The sequence below is a fragment of the Ranitomeya variabilis genome, chromosome 5, assembly GCF_051348905.1.
Source record: "Ranitomeya variabilis isolate aRanVar5 chromosome 5, aRanVar5.hap1, whole genome shotgun sequence".
Taxonomy (NCBI): domain Eukaryota; kingdom Metazoa; phylum Chordata; class Amphibia; order Anura; family Dendrobatidae; genus Ranitomeya; species Ranitomeya variabilis.
In genome coordinates, this window is record NC_135236.1 from 549,711,564 (window position 1) to 549,726,463 (window position 14,900).

The window sequence follows — 14,900 nt, forward strand, 5'->3', positions numbered from 1 at the left end:
CTCCTGCAACCTATTTTTAACTGCATTTTGCCTATTACTTTTTTGGCCCTACTAACTAGGTCTGCCCCTCATTGCAATCGTCCTCCGCTGAACACACCAATGCTGCCTGTGTACCCCTGTAACCTATTTTAAACTGCATAGAGCCAACTTTTTTATTTTAGGCCTAGTAAGTCTGTCTGCGGTCCCTCCTTGCAATCGTCCTCCGCTGACCACACCAATGCTGCCTGTGTACCCTTGTAACCTATTTTAAACTGCATAGCGCCTACTTTTTTATTTTAGGCCTAGTAAGTCTGCGACACTCCTTCCAATTGTCCTCCGCTGACCACACCAATGCTGCCTGTGTACCCCTGTAACCTATTTTAAACTGCATTGAGCCAACTTTTTTGGTTAAGGCCTACTACCTGTATCTGTCTGCGCCACTCAGTACAGCTGTCCTCTGTTGTGAATTCCATTCTGCAGCTCCCTCCTGTGGTTGCTAATGGCATTTTTGTGAGTTCTGCCCTTGGGCTCCCTCTGGTGGTTTCGAGTGGAACTGCTGCTCCGTTAGGTAGCTGTAGCAGCTGCCATCACTGATCGCCTTGCCTGGGTTTGTTATTTAAACCTGCTCTGGGCTTTAGTTCATGCCAGCTGTCAATGTCTTAGGTTGGATTTGGTTCTCTCCTTGGATTTCTCATATGGCCTGTCCTTGTCAGCAAAAGATAAGTTCTCCTAGTTCTTGTTCGTCCATTTGCTTTGGACATTATTGCTTTGCAAATATGTCTCTTTTTGTCCAGCTTGTCACTATGTCATATTCAGGCTAGCTGGAAGCTCTGGAAAGCAGATTTGCCCCTCCACACCATGAGTCGGTGTGGAGTTCATTTTTTGTAAACTCTGTGTGGATTTTTGTAGTTTTTAATACTGACCGCACAGTATCCTTTTCTCTCTGTCTATCAAGTTTAGTATTGGCCTCCTTTGCTGAAAACTGATTTCATTTCTGTGTATGTCATTTCCGTCTCCACTCACAGCCAATATTTGTGGGGGGCTGTCTTTCCTTTTGGGGTTTTCTCTAAGGCAAGATAGCTTTCTATTTCCTTCTTTAGGGGTAGTTAATTCTTAGGCTGTGAAGAGGTGTCTAGGGAGAGTCAGGAACATCCCACAGCTATTACTAGTGTTGTTGTTAGGATTAGGGATTGCGGTCAGTAGAGATACCACCTCCTCAGAGCTCGTCCCATGTTGAGTTTTAGCCACCAGGTCATATCGGTGTGGCCTCTTAACCACCAGGTCATAACAGTACAGCTAGCCCACAATGTGTTAAATGCATCTCAAAAGAGGGAAAATAAAGTTCTGAGTCATTTTTTTTTCCTTTGTAGCTTGTTTTGTCTTTTTTTCCCCTTAATCTCTGGGTGGTTCAGGATTTTGGTGCTGATATGGAGGTTCAGGGTCTGTCCTTGCGCGTGGATCAACTCGCTGCAAGGGTACAGAGTATCCAAGATTATGTTGTCCAGACTCCGGTATTAGAGCCTAGAATTCCTATTCCTGATTTATTTTCTGGGGATAGATCTAAATTTTTGAATTTTAAAAATAATTGCAGATTGTTTTTTGCTCTGAGACCCCGTTCCTCTGGTGACCCCATTCAGCAGGTGAAGATTGTTATTTCTTTGCTGCGTGGCGACCCGCAGGACTGGGCATTTGTTATGATCCGGTGGTAGGATCTCAAAACTGACCTGATACATATAACCAGAATGTTAGGACAAGTTCTGGGGATGTGGAAGCTATACTGACCGCAATCCTGATCCTATCCACACACACTAAAGGCAGCCGTGGAGCGTTACCTAAAAACCTAGACACCTCTTCACAGCCTGAGAAACTGACTGCCCCTAGAGAGAAAGCAAAGACCTCACTTGCCTCAGAGAAATAACCCCAAAGTTTTAGACAGCCCCCCACAAATAATAACGGTGAGTTAAGGGGAAAATAGAAACGTAGAAATGAAACAGGTTTAGCAAATGAGGCCCGCTAACACTAGATAGACAGAAAATAGATAAACCACGCAGAGAATACAAGAACCCCCACACCGACTCACGATGTGAGGGGCGCACTCTGCACCCCAGAACTAACCAGCAAGCGAAAAATCACATAAAAGCAAGCTGGACTGAACTCATCATATACTGAGAAACGTTTTCAAGGAAATAATGAGCAAAATGAACAAGCAAACTTAGCTTCTCCAGCAGGAGACTGGTCACAAGGAATATTCAGGAGAGCTCAGAATCAGGACTGAATACACTGACAGCAGGCAACAAATGAAGGTCCAGGTGAGTTAAATAGGCCCAGCATAGCAGGAAATGAAGCAGCTGAGCCCAGCCAAGACCAGCCATATCGCTAAAGGCCACAAGAGGGAGCCCAAGAACAAACTCACACAGTACCACTCATGACCACAGGAGGGAGCCCGAGAACGGAATTCACAACAGGCATTCTCCCTTGAGCCAGGAAATCCTGCATTGCTCAATATTGACGCATTTTTTCAAGCGCTTGGATTGCTGTATGACGAGCCTAATTCTGTGGATCAAGCAGAAAAAACTTTGCTGGCTCTGTGTCAGGGTCAGGAAGCAGCAGAAGTATACTGCCAGAAATTTAGAAAGTGGTCTGTGCTCACAAAATGGAATGAGTATGCCCTGGCAGCGATATTCAGAAAGGGTCTTTCTGAAGCCCTTAAAGATGTTATGGTGGGGTTTCCCACGCCTGCTGGTCTGAATGAGTCAATGTCTTTGGCCATTCAGATTGATCGGCGCCTGCGCGAGCGCAAGGTTGTGCACCATATGGCAGTGTCCTCTGAGTCCTGAGCCTATGCAATGTGATAGGATTTTGACTAGAGCAGAAAGGCAGAAATTCAGACGTCAGAATGGCCTGTGTTTTTACTGTGGTGATTCTGCTCATGCTATTTCTGATTGCCCTAAGCGTACTAAGAGGGTCCCTAGGTCTGTTACCATAAGTACTGTACAGCCTAAATTTCTTTTGTCTGTTACCCTGATTTGCTCATTGTCGTCCTTTTCTGTTATGGCATTTGTGGATTCTGGCGCTGCCCTGAACTTAATGGAGTTAGAATTTGCCAAGCGCTGTGGTTTTTCCTTGGAGCCTTTGCGGAGCCCTATTCCCTTAAGGGGGATTGATGCTACGCTATTGGCCAAGAATAAACCCCAGTACTGGACACAGTTGACCATGTACATGGCTCCAGCACATCAGGAAAATATTCGCTTTTTGGTGTTGCATAATTTGCATGATGTTGTTGTGCTGGGTTTTCCATGGTTACAGGTACATAATCCAGTGCTGGATTGGCGATCTATGTCTGTAACTGGTTGGGGTTGTCAGGGGATACATAGTGATATTCCTTTGATGTCCATTTCCTCGTCCCCTTCTTCTGAAGTTCCTGAGTTTTTGTCGGATTTCCAGGATATATTTGATGAGCCCAAGTCCAGTTCCCTGCCTCCTCATAGGGACTGCGATTGTGCCATTAATTTGATTCCTGGCAGTAAGTTCCCTAAGGGCCGACTTTTCAATCTGTCTGTGCCAGAGCATGCCGCTATGCGGAGTTATGTAAAGGAATCCTTGGAGAAGGGGCATATTCGCCCGTCTTCGTCACCATTGGGAGCGGGATTTTTTTTTGTTGCCAAGAAGGATGGTTCCTTGAGACCCTGTATAGATTATCGCCTTCTCAATAAGATCACGGTCAAATTCCAGTACCCTTTACCTTTGCTTTCTGATCTGTTTGCTCGGATTAAGGGTGCCAGTTGGTTTACTAAAATCGACCTTCGAGGGGCGTATAATCTCGTGCGTATTAAACAAGGTGATGAATGGAAAACAGCATTTAATACGCCCGAAGGCCATTTTGAATATCTTGTGATGCCATTCGGGCTCTCTAATGCTCCATCGGTATTTCAGTCATTTATGCATGATATCTTCCGGAATTATCTGGATAAATTCATGATTGTGTATTTGGATGATATTTTGTTTTTTTCCGATGATTGGGAGTCTCATGTGAAGCAGGTTAGGATGGTATTTCAGGTCCTTCATGCTAATGCGTTGTTTGTGAAAGGGTCTAAGTGCCTCTTTGGAGTTCAGAAAGTTTCTTTTTTGGGTTTAATTTTTTCTCCCTCGGCTATTGAAATGGACCCTGTTAAAGTCCAGGCCATTCATGATTGGACTCAACCCACATCTGTAAAGAACCTTCAAAAATTTTTGGGCTTTGCTAATTTTTATCGCCGCTTTATTGCTAATTTTTCTAGTGTGGTGAAGCCTCTGACCGATTTGACGAAGAAAGGCGCTGATGTGATGAATTGGTCCTCTGCGGCTGTTGAGGCCTTTCAGGAGCTTAAACGCCGTTTTACTTCTGCCCCTGTGTTGCGTCAGCCAGATGTTTCTCTCCCTTTTCAGGTTGAGGTTGGTGCTTCTGAGATTGGGGCAGGGGCCGTTTTGTCTCAGAGAAATTATGATGGCTCTTTAATGAAACCATGTGCTTTCTTCTCCAGAAAGTTTTTGCCTGCTGAGCGTAATTATGATGTCGGCAATCGGGAGTTGTTGGCTATGAAGTGGGCATTTGAGGAGTGGCGACATTGGCTTGAGGGAGCCAAGCATCGCGTGGTGATCTTGACTGATCATAAAAATTTGATTTACCTCGAGTCTGCTAAGCGGTTGAATCCTAGACAAGCTCGGTGGTCTCTGTTTTTCTCCCGTTTTGATTTTGTGGTCTCGTATATTCCGGGATCTAAGAATGTGAAGGCTGATGCCCTTTCTAGGAGTTTTTTGCCTGATTCTCCGGGAGTTCCTGAGCCGGCTGGGATTCTCAAGGAGGGGGTGATTCTTTCTGCCATCTCCCCTGATTTGCGGTGGGTACTTCAGGAGTTTCAGGCTGATAAACCTGACCGCTGTCCAGTGGGGAAACTGTTTGTTCCTGATAGATGGACTAGCAGGGTAATTTCTGAGGTTCATTGTTCGGTGTTGGCTGGTCACCCTGGGATTTTCGGTACCAGAGATTTGGTGGCTAGGTCCTTTTGGTGGCCTTCCTTGTTGCGGGATGTGCATTCGTTTGTGCAGTCCTGTGGGACCTGTGCTCGGGCTAAGCCTTGCTGTTCCCGTGCCAGTGGGTTGCTTTTGCCTTTGCCTATTCCTGAGAGGCCCTGGACGCATATTTCCATGGATTTTATTTCTGATCTTCCTGTTTCTCAGAAGATGTCTGTCATCTGGGTGGTTTGTGACCGGTTTTCTAAGATGGTCCATTTGGTACCGTTGCCTAAGTTGCCTTCCTCCTCTGATTTGGTTCCATTATTTTTTCAGCATGTGGTTCGTTTGCATGGTATTCCGGAGAATATTGTGTCTGACAGAGGTTTCCAGTTCGTATCTAGGTTTTGGCGGTCCTTTTGTGCTAGAATGGGCATTGATTTGTCTATTTCTTCAGCATTCCATCCTCAGACAAATGGCCAAACGGAGCGAACCAATCAGACCTTGGAAACCTATTTGAGATGCTTCGTGTCTGCTGATCAGGATGATTGGGTGACCTTTTTGCCGTTGGCCGAGTTTGCCCTTAATAATCGGGCTAGTTCTGCTACCTTGGTTTCGCCTTTTTTTTGTAACTTTGGTTTTCATCCTCGTTTTCCTTCAGGGCAGCTTGAGCCTTCTGACTGTCCTGGTGTGGATTCCGTGGTGGACAGGTTGCAGCAAATTTGGACTCATGTGGTGGACAATTTGACGTTGTCTCAGGAAAAGGCTCAACGTTTTGCTAACCGTCGTCAGTGTGTTGGTCCCCGGCTTCGTGTGGGGGATTTGGTCTGGTTGTCTTCTCGTCATGTTCCTATGAAGGTTTCTTCCCCTAAGTTCAAGCCTCGCTTTATTGGGCCTTATAAGATTTCTGAAATTATCAATCCGGTGTCTGTTCGTTTGGCCCTTCCAGCTTCTTTTTCCATTCATAATGTGTTCCATAGATCCTTGTTACGGAGATATGTGGTACCTATGGTTCCCTCCGTTGATCCTCCTGCTCCGGTGTTGGTTGAGGGGGAATTGGACTATGTGGTGCAGAAGATTTTGGATTCTCGTTTTTCGAGACGGAAGCTTCAGTATCTGGTCAAGTGGAAGAGTTATGGCCAGGAGGATAATTCTTGGGTTGTTGCCTCCGATGTTCATGCTGCCGATTTGGTTCGTGCTTTCCATTTGGCTCGTCCTGATCGGCCTGGGAGCTCTGGTGAGGGTTCGGTGACCCCTCCTCAAGGGGGGGTACTGTTGTGAATTCCGTTCTGGAGCTCCCTCCTGTGGTTGCTAATGGTATTTGTGTGAGTTCTGCCCTTGGGCTCCCTCTGGTGGTTTCGAGTGGAACTGCTGCTCCGTTAGGTAGCTGTAGCAGCTGCCATCACTGATCGCCTTGCCTGGGTTTGTTATTTAAACCTGCTCTGGGCTTTAGTTCATGCCAGCTGTCAATGTCTTAGGTTGGATTTGGTTCTCTCCTTGGATTTCTCATATGGCCTGTCCTTGTCAGTAAAAGATAAGTTCTGCTAGTTCTTGTTCGTCCATTTGCTTTGGACATTATTGCTTTGCAAATATGTCTCTTTTTGTCCAGCTTGTCACTATGTCATATTCAGGCTATCTGGAAGCTCTGGGAAGCAGATTTGCCCCTCCACACCGTGAGTCGGTGTGGAGTTCATTTTTTGTAAACTCTGCGTGGATTTTTGTAGTTTTTAATACTGACCGCACAGTATCCTTTTCTCTCTGTCTATCAAGTTTAGTATTGGCCTCCTTTGCTGAAAACTGATTTCATTTCTGTGTATGTCATTTCCCTCTCCACTCACAGCCAATATTTGTGGGGGGCTGTCTTACCTTTTGGGGTTTTCTCTGAGGCAAGATAGCTTTCTATTTCCTTCTTTAGGGGTAGTTAATTCTTAGGCTGTGAAGAGGTGTCTAGGGAGAGTCAGGAACATCCCACAGCTATTACTAGTGTTGATGTTAGGATTAGGAATTGCGGTCAGTAGAGATACCACCTCCTCAGAGCTCGTCCCATGTTGCGTTTTAGCCACCAGGTCATATCGGTGTGGCCTCTTAACCACCAGGTCATAACAGTCATCCTCTGAAAAAAGCTGAGCTTCAATTGTCAGGTTTTCAGCCTATAGGAATTTGAAAACTGCATTGGGGCTACTAGTTTGGTTGGGCCTACTAACGGTGTATGCCACTCCTGTTTTTTTATCCTGAGCTTCTATCTTCAGGCTTTCGGCCTGTATTTATAATATTAAACTGCATTTAGGCTACTAGTTTGGTTGGGCCCTACTAACGGTGTCTGCCGCTCCTTGGTGTTCTCCTCCACTGAACAAAGCTGAGCTTCAATCTTCAGGCTTTCGGCCTACATTTACAAATTTTAAACTGCATTTGGCCTACTAGTTTGGTTGGGCCCTACTAACGGCGTCTGCCGCTCTTTGGTGTTCTCCTCCACTGAACAAAGCAGTGCCGCCTGTTTACTTCTGTTACCAATTTTGAACTTTATTTGGCCCACTTTATTATTTGGGCCTACTAACTGTGTCTGCCTCTCATTACAATTGTCCTCCACTGAACAAAGCAATGCCGCCTGGTTAGTCCTGTTACCAATTTTCAACTGCATTTAGCACACTTTATTATTTGGGCCTATATCTGTGTTTCCTCCTCATCCTGCCCATTGCCCAGCCAGTGCTACATGAGTCTGCTGGCATATTGACCCAGACCACTACATTCCCCTTGCACTCTACACAGCCAGAATCTGACCCTGCTGAAAGTCAGGTTCCCCTTCCCGCATACTATACCACCTTACACGGGGACAAAGAGGAAGGCGCAGATGAAAGTGCAGGTTCCTTCATCAGGTGGGGAGGGCATACTCGTTGGCGACATCACTGTCACAGGGCCCCTCATATTACGCAAAAGTGTCTCTGGCGGTGGGAGGCGCCCCCGCCGTCAAACACAACGCCGTACTTTGAGGGGCCCTGTGCCAGTGCCAATGCAAACGAGTGGGCCCCCCTGCTTGCTCAGGATCACAGCACTTGCAAAGTTGAAATACTGACCTCTCCCTGCTCCACCGCCATGACGTAGTCCGCGTTTCCTGGGCCCACGAAAAACTTGAGCCAGCCCTACCCCCCCCCCACAACTTTAGGCAAATGACCCCCAATTTTCAATGCCTAACTATTTTTATAGGGTAAATTAAGATTCACAAGCTTAAGTGACACAAATTGATGTTTTTGACATTAAAATGGCCACTGTAGGTGTTTTCCTTTCCTCCGCTCACTGCCGACTTTGCTTCCCCATTGACTTACATTGGGTTTCGTGTTTCGGTCGATCCCCGACTTTGCGCGATAATCGGCCGATTTCACTCGACTCGACTTTTGACAAAGTCGGGTTTTGCGAAACCCGACTCGATCCTAAAAAAGTTAAAGTTGCTCAACCCTATTGGTCTGTATTATACTTTTTCTATTCTGGTGAAATTGATGCCACTCTGGTGGTGTCTGACCCTAAATATTTTAAATTTGAAGACTCCTGATTGGGTCTTCATCTGTTGGGTTGGTTGTAGTGGAATAAGTGTTGATCCCTATTATACTATTTCTACTCTGGGGAAATTGATGCCACTTTGGTGGTGTCTGCCACAAATTTTTGGAATTATGGTTACCTGATTGTGTATCTCCATCTATTGGGTTGGCTGCAGTGGAAGAGATGAGACTTCAAATTATACCACTTCTACTCTGTTGAAATGGATGCCACTTTGGTGGTGTCTGCTCCTAATTATTTTATGTTTGAAAACTCCTGATTGGGTCTCCATCTACTAGGTTAGCTTCAGTGGATGAGGTGTGTGTCCCTATTATAGCATTTTAACTCTGGTGAAATTGATTCCACTTTGTTTCTGTCTGCCACTAATTTTTGGAAATGTGGATACTCCAGATTAGGTCTCTCCATCTGTTTAGTTGGCTGTAGTAGAAAAGGTGTCAGTCCCTATTATACTATTTCTACTTTTGTGAAATTGATGCCACTTTGTTGGTGTCAGGCCCTAATTTTTGGAAATGTGGAGACTCCTGATTGAGTCTTCATCTGGTGGGTTGGCTGGTGTGGAAAAAGTGTTGGTCCCTAGTATAATATTTCTACTCTGGTAAAATTGATGCTACTGTGGTGGTGTCTGCCACTATTTTTTAGAAATGTGGAGACTCCTAATTGGGTCTCTCCAACTGCTGGGTTGGCTGTTGTGGAATAGGTGTCAGTCCCTATTATACTAGTTACTTGCTATTGAACCCGTTCTATGCCCGGGTGACAAGTATTTAAATTGGTATACGGTCTCCATCCTGGTATGTGCTGTTCCCATCCTGCTCCCCCATCCTGTCATGTGGTGCTCCCATCCTGCATCCCCATTCTGTAATTCTCTATTTGTTTTTGATTATAGGTTCCTCTGAATGTCTTGCATATTAAGTGGGCATGTTTCCATCTTACCCACATATGGACCGTAGTCTACTGCCTTCCTATGGGTGATTCATGCTACTTCCGGATTGGACCATGGATACACTGCGTGGCCTCTTTGGGACTTCCTTTGAGTGTCTTGTATACTAAATTGACACGTTTCCACTTTGCTCACATATGGACCATATTCTATGACTTCCCTATGGCTGACTTACTTTTTCTCCGGATTGGACTGGGGATATACTATATGGCTCTTTGGGACTTGCTTCCCTGGATATGTTGTGCAATATTTATTTTGGTGGGCCACCCTGTAGGGAGCAGATAACTTTTTAGGTTTATGAGGGCATCAATGTCCCCATGCTCGCCTATGTTTGTGTCTTTCCTACTCATTGGTGGGACCTTTGACATGCGTTTCCATCCCTATTCTCTCATTATTTCATATATCTCTGATTTTCGGTGGGTCTGTTGGCCCCGCATCCTCATCTCCAATGCACCTTAGACCATTTTAGGGCTTTTTTGCCCTTTGTTAAGGCCTTGTTGCCCTTTGTTGTTTCTATATTCCATTAAATTTTACTCTCACCTATAGGGTGTCTAAGAGGGTAACTTTCTATATTATCTTATAAATAGATTGCTCTATGGTTCTTTTGTTGTGTTTATTTCTGGGCGGATTGGGTGTGGGTTATTTGCGCATCTATATTTACATGTATTTATCTTTTTATAAACCAATAAACATCTTTACAATGATATATGGATGGCTCAGCTACATGCCCGTGTTTTGCTTTAAATTGCATATATCTGTTGTATGTATTTATTGTGATATGGCTCTGCACGCGTTCATGTATGTTTCCTGCATGTCTCGTTTATATCTGCTGTGTCCCCTGTGTCTGTGTCCTTTGTATTACATGTCTGTTTGTTCATCGCTGTAGTCTGTGTGTCATCAGGTTCGTCTTCCCAGCACATGTTTTGGCTCCTTCTCCAGACTCCCGGGAGCTGCGAAAATTCTTACAACATCTGGGTATATTGGTATATTTGTCCTTCTGATCCACACTATTATCGAGGCTCATTCATATTTTCCCTTGACTTACTTTTATTATATTTAACACATGCTCTGGCCTTTGGGATATATATATATATATATATATATATATATATATATATATACACTCACCGGCCACTTTATTAGGTACACCTGTCCAACTTCTTGTTAACACTTAATTTCTAATCAGCCAATCACATGGCGGCAACTCAGTGCATTTAGGCATGTAGACATGGTCAAGACAATCTCCTGCAGTTCAAACCGAGCATCAGTATGGGGAAGAAAGGTGATTTGAGTGCCTTTGAACGTGGCATGGTTGTTGGTGCCAGAATGGCTGGTCTGAGTATTTCAGAAACTGCTGATCTACTGGGATTTTCACGCACAACCATCTCTAGGGTTTACAGAGAATGGTCCGAAAAAGAAAAAAAATCCAGTGAGCTGCAGTTCTGTGGGCGGAAATGCCTTGTTGATGCCAGAGGTCAGAGGAGAATGGGCAGACTGGTTCGAGCTGATAGAAAGGCAACAGTGACTCAAATCGCCACCCGTTACAACCAAGGTAGGCCTAAGAGCATCTCTGAACGCACAGTGCGTCGAACTTTGAGGCAGATGGGCTACAGAGCAGAAGACCACACCGGGTACCACTCCTTTCAGCTAAGAACAGGAAACTGAGGCTACAATTTGTACAAGCTCATCGAAATTGGACAGTAGAAGATTGGAAAAATGTTGCTTGGTCTGATGAGTCTCGATTTCTGCTGCGACATTCGGATGGTAGGGTCAGAATTTGGCGTAAACAACATGAAAGCATGGATCCATCCTGCCTTGTATGGAGCATCTTTGGGATGTGCAGCCGACAAATCTGCGGCAACTGTGTGATGCCATCATGTCAATATGGACCAAAATCTCTGAGGAATGCTTCCAGCACCTTGTTGAATCTATGCCACGAAGAATTGAGGCAGTTCTGAAGGCAAAAGGGGGTCCAACCCGTTACTAGCATGGTGTACCTAATAAAGTGGCCGGTGAGTGTATATATATATATACTGTATATATATATATATATATATATATATATATATATATATATATATATATGTGTGTGTGTGTGTGTGTGACATTTTTTCCTTGCATGTGTAATGGCTTTGACTGGATTTGGGCTATGTTGATCATTAGGTTGTATTGATGCTGGTACTTTTTGCTCCTACTGTTGTAGGTTACATCTTTACTTCTACATATTCAGGGTTACCATGGGGTCGTCCACCTTACCTTATTATTACTATATTTCCATATTGTCTAGGGTGCATTGGATATTTTGCATATTGCATATGCTTTCATGTACATTACAATTATTTATTTGGCATGTATGTAATCTATCTCTCCTGTGGCACCCTGTTTGTATATTATATATGATGGGGGGCTGATGAGTGGGGCTCCTGTATTATTTTACTTATGTTTTATGTTTTATTATGGTGTACCAAATAAAGTTTGCTATTTTTCCATATTACTTTTGTGTGGTGTAGTGTGCAGGCATTACGGTAGTGCTGTCTCTCTTCTCTTTTTCTTATACATTGTTATTTACTACCGGCTTTTTGCCCCACCCTCATATTATATTCATTAAGAGTTGTGCGCCTTATTCTAAATTATACCCATTCTGTAATGTGCTGCTCCCTCATCCTGCCGTGTGCTGCTCCCATCCTGCGCCCCCATCCTGTCATGTGCTGCTTCCATCCAAATGCCCCGTACGCTGCTCCATAAAGGTTGATATCCCCCATAAGATGCTCCATAGCATAATATGCCCCATATGCTGCTCCATAAAGGTTGTTGACCCCCATAAGGTGCTCCATAGTATAATATGCCCCGTATGCTGCTGCGATTAAAAAAAAAATTACATACTCTCTAGTGTTGAGCGATACCTTCCGATACTCAAAGGTATCGGTATCGGATGGTATCGGCTGATATCCCAAAAATATCAGATATCGCCGATACCGATACCCGATACCAATGCAAGTCAATGAGACACAAGTATCGGAAGGTATCCTGGATGGTTCCCAGGGTCTGAAGGAGAGGAAACTCTCCTTCGGGCCCTGGGATCCATATTCATGCAAAAAATAAAGAATTAAAATAAAAAATATGGATATACTTACCCCTCCGGCGGCCCCTGGACCTTACCGATGTAACCGGCAGCCTCCGTTCCTAAGAATGAGGAGTGAAGGACCTTCGATGATGTTGCGGCTTGTGATTGGTCGCGTGACCGCTCACGCGACCAATCACAAGACCGCGACGTCATCGCAGGTCCTGTACACTCACTGCATTCTTAGGAACGGAGGCTGCCGGCTGCACCGCTGAGGTCCAGGGTCTGTCCAAGGGTGAGAATATCCATATTTTTTATTTTAATTCTTTATTTTTTACGTGAATATGGATCCCAGGGCCTGAAGGAGAGTCTCCTCTCCTCCAGACCCTGGGAACCATACACTGGGAACTTCCGATTCCGATTTCCGATATCACAAAAATATCGGAACTCGGTATCGGAATTCCGATACAGCAAATATCGGCCGATACCCGATACTTGCGGTATCGGAATGCTCAACACTAATACTCACCTATCGTCGCTGGGCGCCGAGTGCCGGGGGCCTGAGCAGGCGGGGACACCGGCGCATTATGGGGTTAAGGTTCCGGAGTCGCCACTGGCTCAGGCCCCCGACACTTGCTATAGCCACCTGTCCCTGTTCCACCACTGCGCGCCACTCCATCTTCCGGGTCCTCTGGCTTTGACTGTTCAGGCAGAGGGTGGCACACACTAACCACGTCATCGCCCCCTCTGACCTGAACGTCATTTAGATGGTTAAATCCACCCCTTTCCTTTTTCAAAAATAGAGATAAAAAAACATATTTAGTATTATGTACAAAAAAGTCCGATCTATCCAATAATAAAATAATTTAAACTGTACGTTAAACAGCGAATCAAAATGTCATATGTACCTCAAAGTGGAATCAATAAAAGCATCCGCTAAGGAAACAAAAAAGAACCCTCATATGGCTTGCTCTACGGTAAAATAAATAAGGTACAGAACTCAGAAAATGGTGACACAAACAATAATTCTATTTTCTTTTGCAAATTTGAGAACACTTTTTTCACCACTTAGTACTTGTATCGTAAAATAAAATAGCTGAATTTGAAACTATAACTTGTCCCACAAAAATACAATCCCTTCCATGGCTATCTTGATGAAAAAGTTTTGGCTTTTGGAATGGAAAACTAAAAGACAGAAAAAATGCTGAGTTCTTAATGAAATAATATTTTCAAAGCATCAGTATATAACATAGATGGCACTAAAGTGTAGAAATAAAGCTCACAATTGTTATCATAATCAAGAATAACTGAAGCCAGCTGTCTCCTAGATTCAGAAAAGGAAATCATGTTTAAAGACCAGCTACAACAGCCAGCTATGGAGCAATTACAAAGTTGAGAAGCATATGAAAGGATGGGTTAGAATAAACATTATGGGAGGCAAAATATAATAAGACAATAAACTCAGTAATTCACACATCAGTTCATACCAACCTATACTTTTAGCAGTATGTAATTAGGTATTTTTCAGCTTTTAATTAACGGAGGTCTGAAATCTGAAAGAGGATTATTCTTCTGCTTGATTACACAATAATTTCAGGTTATTGAATCAGTCAGTGGTAAATTCACTTTTGAAACATCGATTGTTTCATATTTCACATGCAGAGTTTATGATATAATGTTATGAATTTACCAATGTTCTTCTTTAAACAGCTTTCTTAGTAATGGTTATTCTAATACATAATGTCACGGTTCCACCCTTCAGTGTCTTTGGAATACAGTTACAGACAGCTCAGTCTTCAGTCAAATACAGGAGCTGGCTGAAGCTGCCAGTGCTTTGATTGACAGCTCAGTCATCCAGTTTGGTGCAGGTGTATGCTGAGCTGTCAGTGTATTGATTGACAGCTTGGCTATCCAATCTGAGACTGGGAGGTGCTGGTTGTCTCCATGTATTCATTGTCACAGGTGATTGCCATGCTTAACTAGGATGTTACTCCCATACCTCTGCCAGACGTACTTTCTTCTACTATGTGGTTTGTCCTCTCTGTGCCTTGCATTCTGTTTGTTGATATCTCATTGCCTGACTTTGGACCTCGTATTGACCATCCCTTTGTTTAACCCCTTCTGCTCAGATCTGCCATCCTCCTGGTATTCCAACCTCAGAATGTTACCTGACTATGCCTTTGTCTTTTCCTTCTGTTTATGACATACACTCCTGGCTTCTGACATCGGACTCCTTGACTATCCAATCTCACAACTTGGCTGTGAGAGGGGACTCAGCGTCACATTATTTCCTGGCCAATACGTTTTTCTTTTTCGCCAGTATGGAGCCGGTTCACACTCTCTGTGCCCAGGTGGTGAATTTGACGCAGATGACTCAGGATCTTG

The 14,900-nt window shown here is 44.2% G+C and overlaps 1 long non-coding RNA gene across 1 annotated transcript in view; it reads right to left on the minus strand.

The window, feature by feature from the left end:
• LOC143773831 (uncharacterized) overlaps positions 1–14,651 on the minus strand; it is a 67,193-nt gene extending 52,542 nt beyond the window's left edge. Inside the window, exons 1-2 of the long non-coding RNA XR_013215387.1 lie at positions 14,515–14,651; positions 13,424–13,487 (exon numbers count right to left, since the gene is read on the minus strand). This is a non-coding gene — a long non-coding RNA (uncharacterized LOC143773831). The remainder of the gene's footprint in view (positions 1–13,423; positions 13,488–14,514) is intronic.
• Between the last annotated feature and the right edge of the window lie 249 nt (positions 14,652–14,900).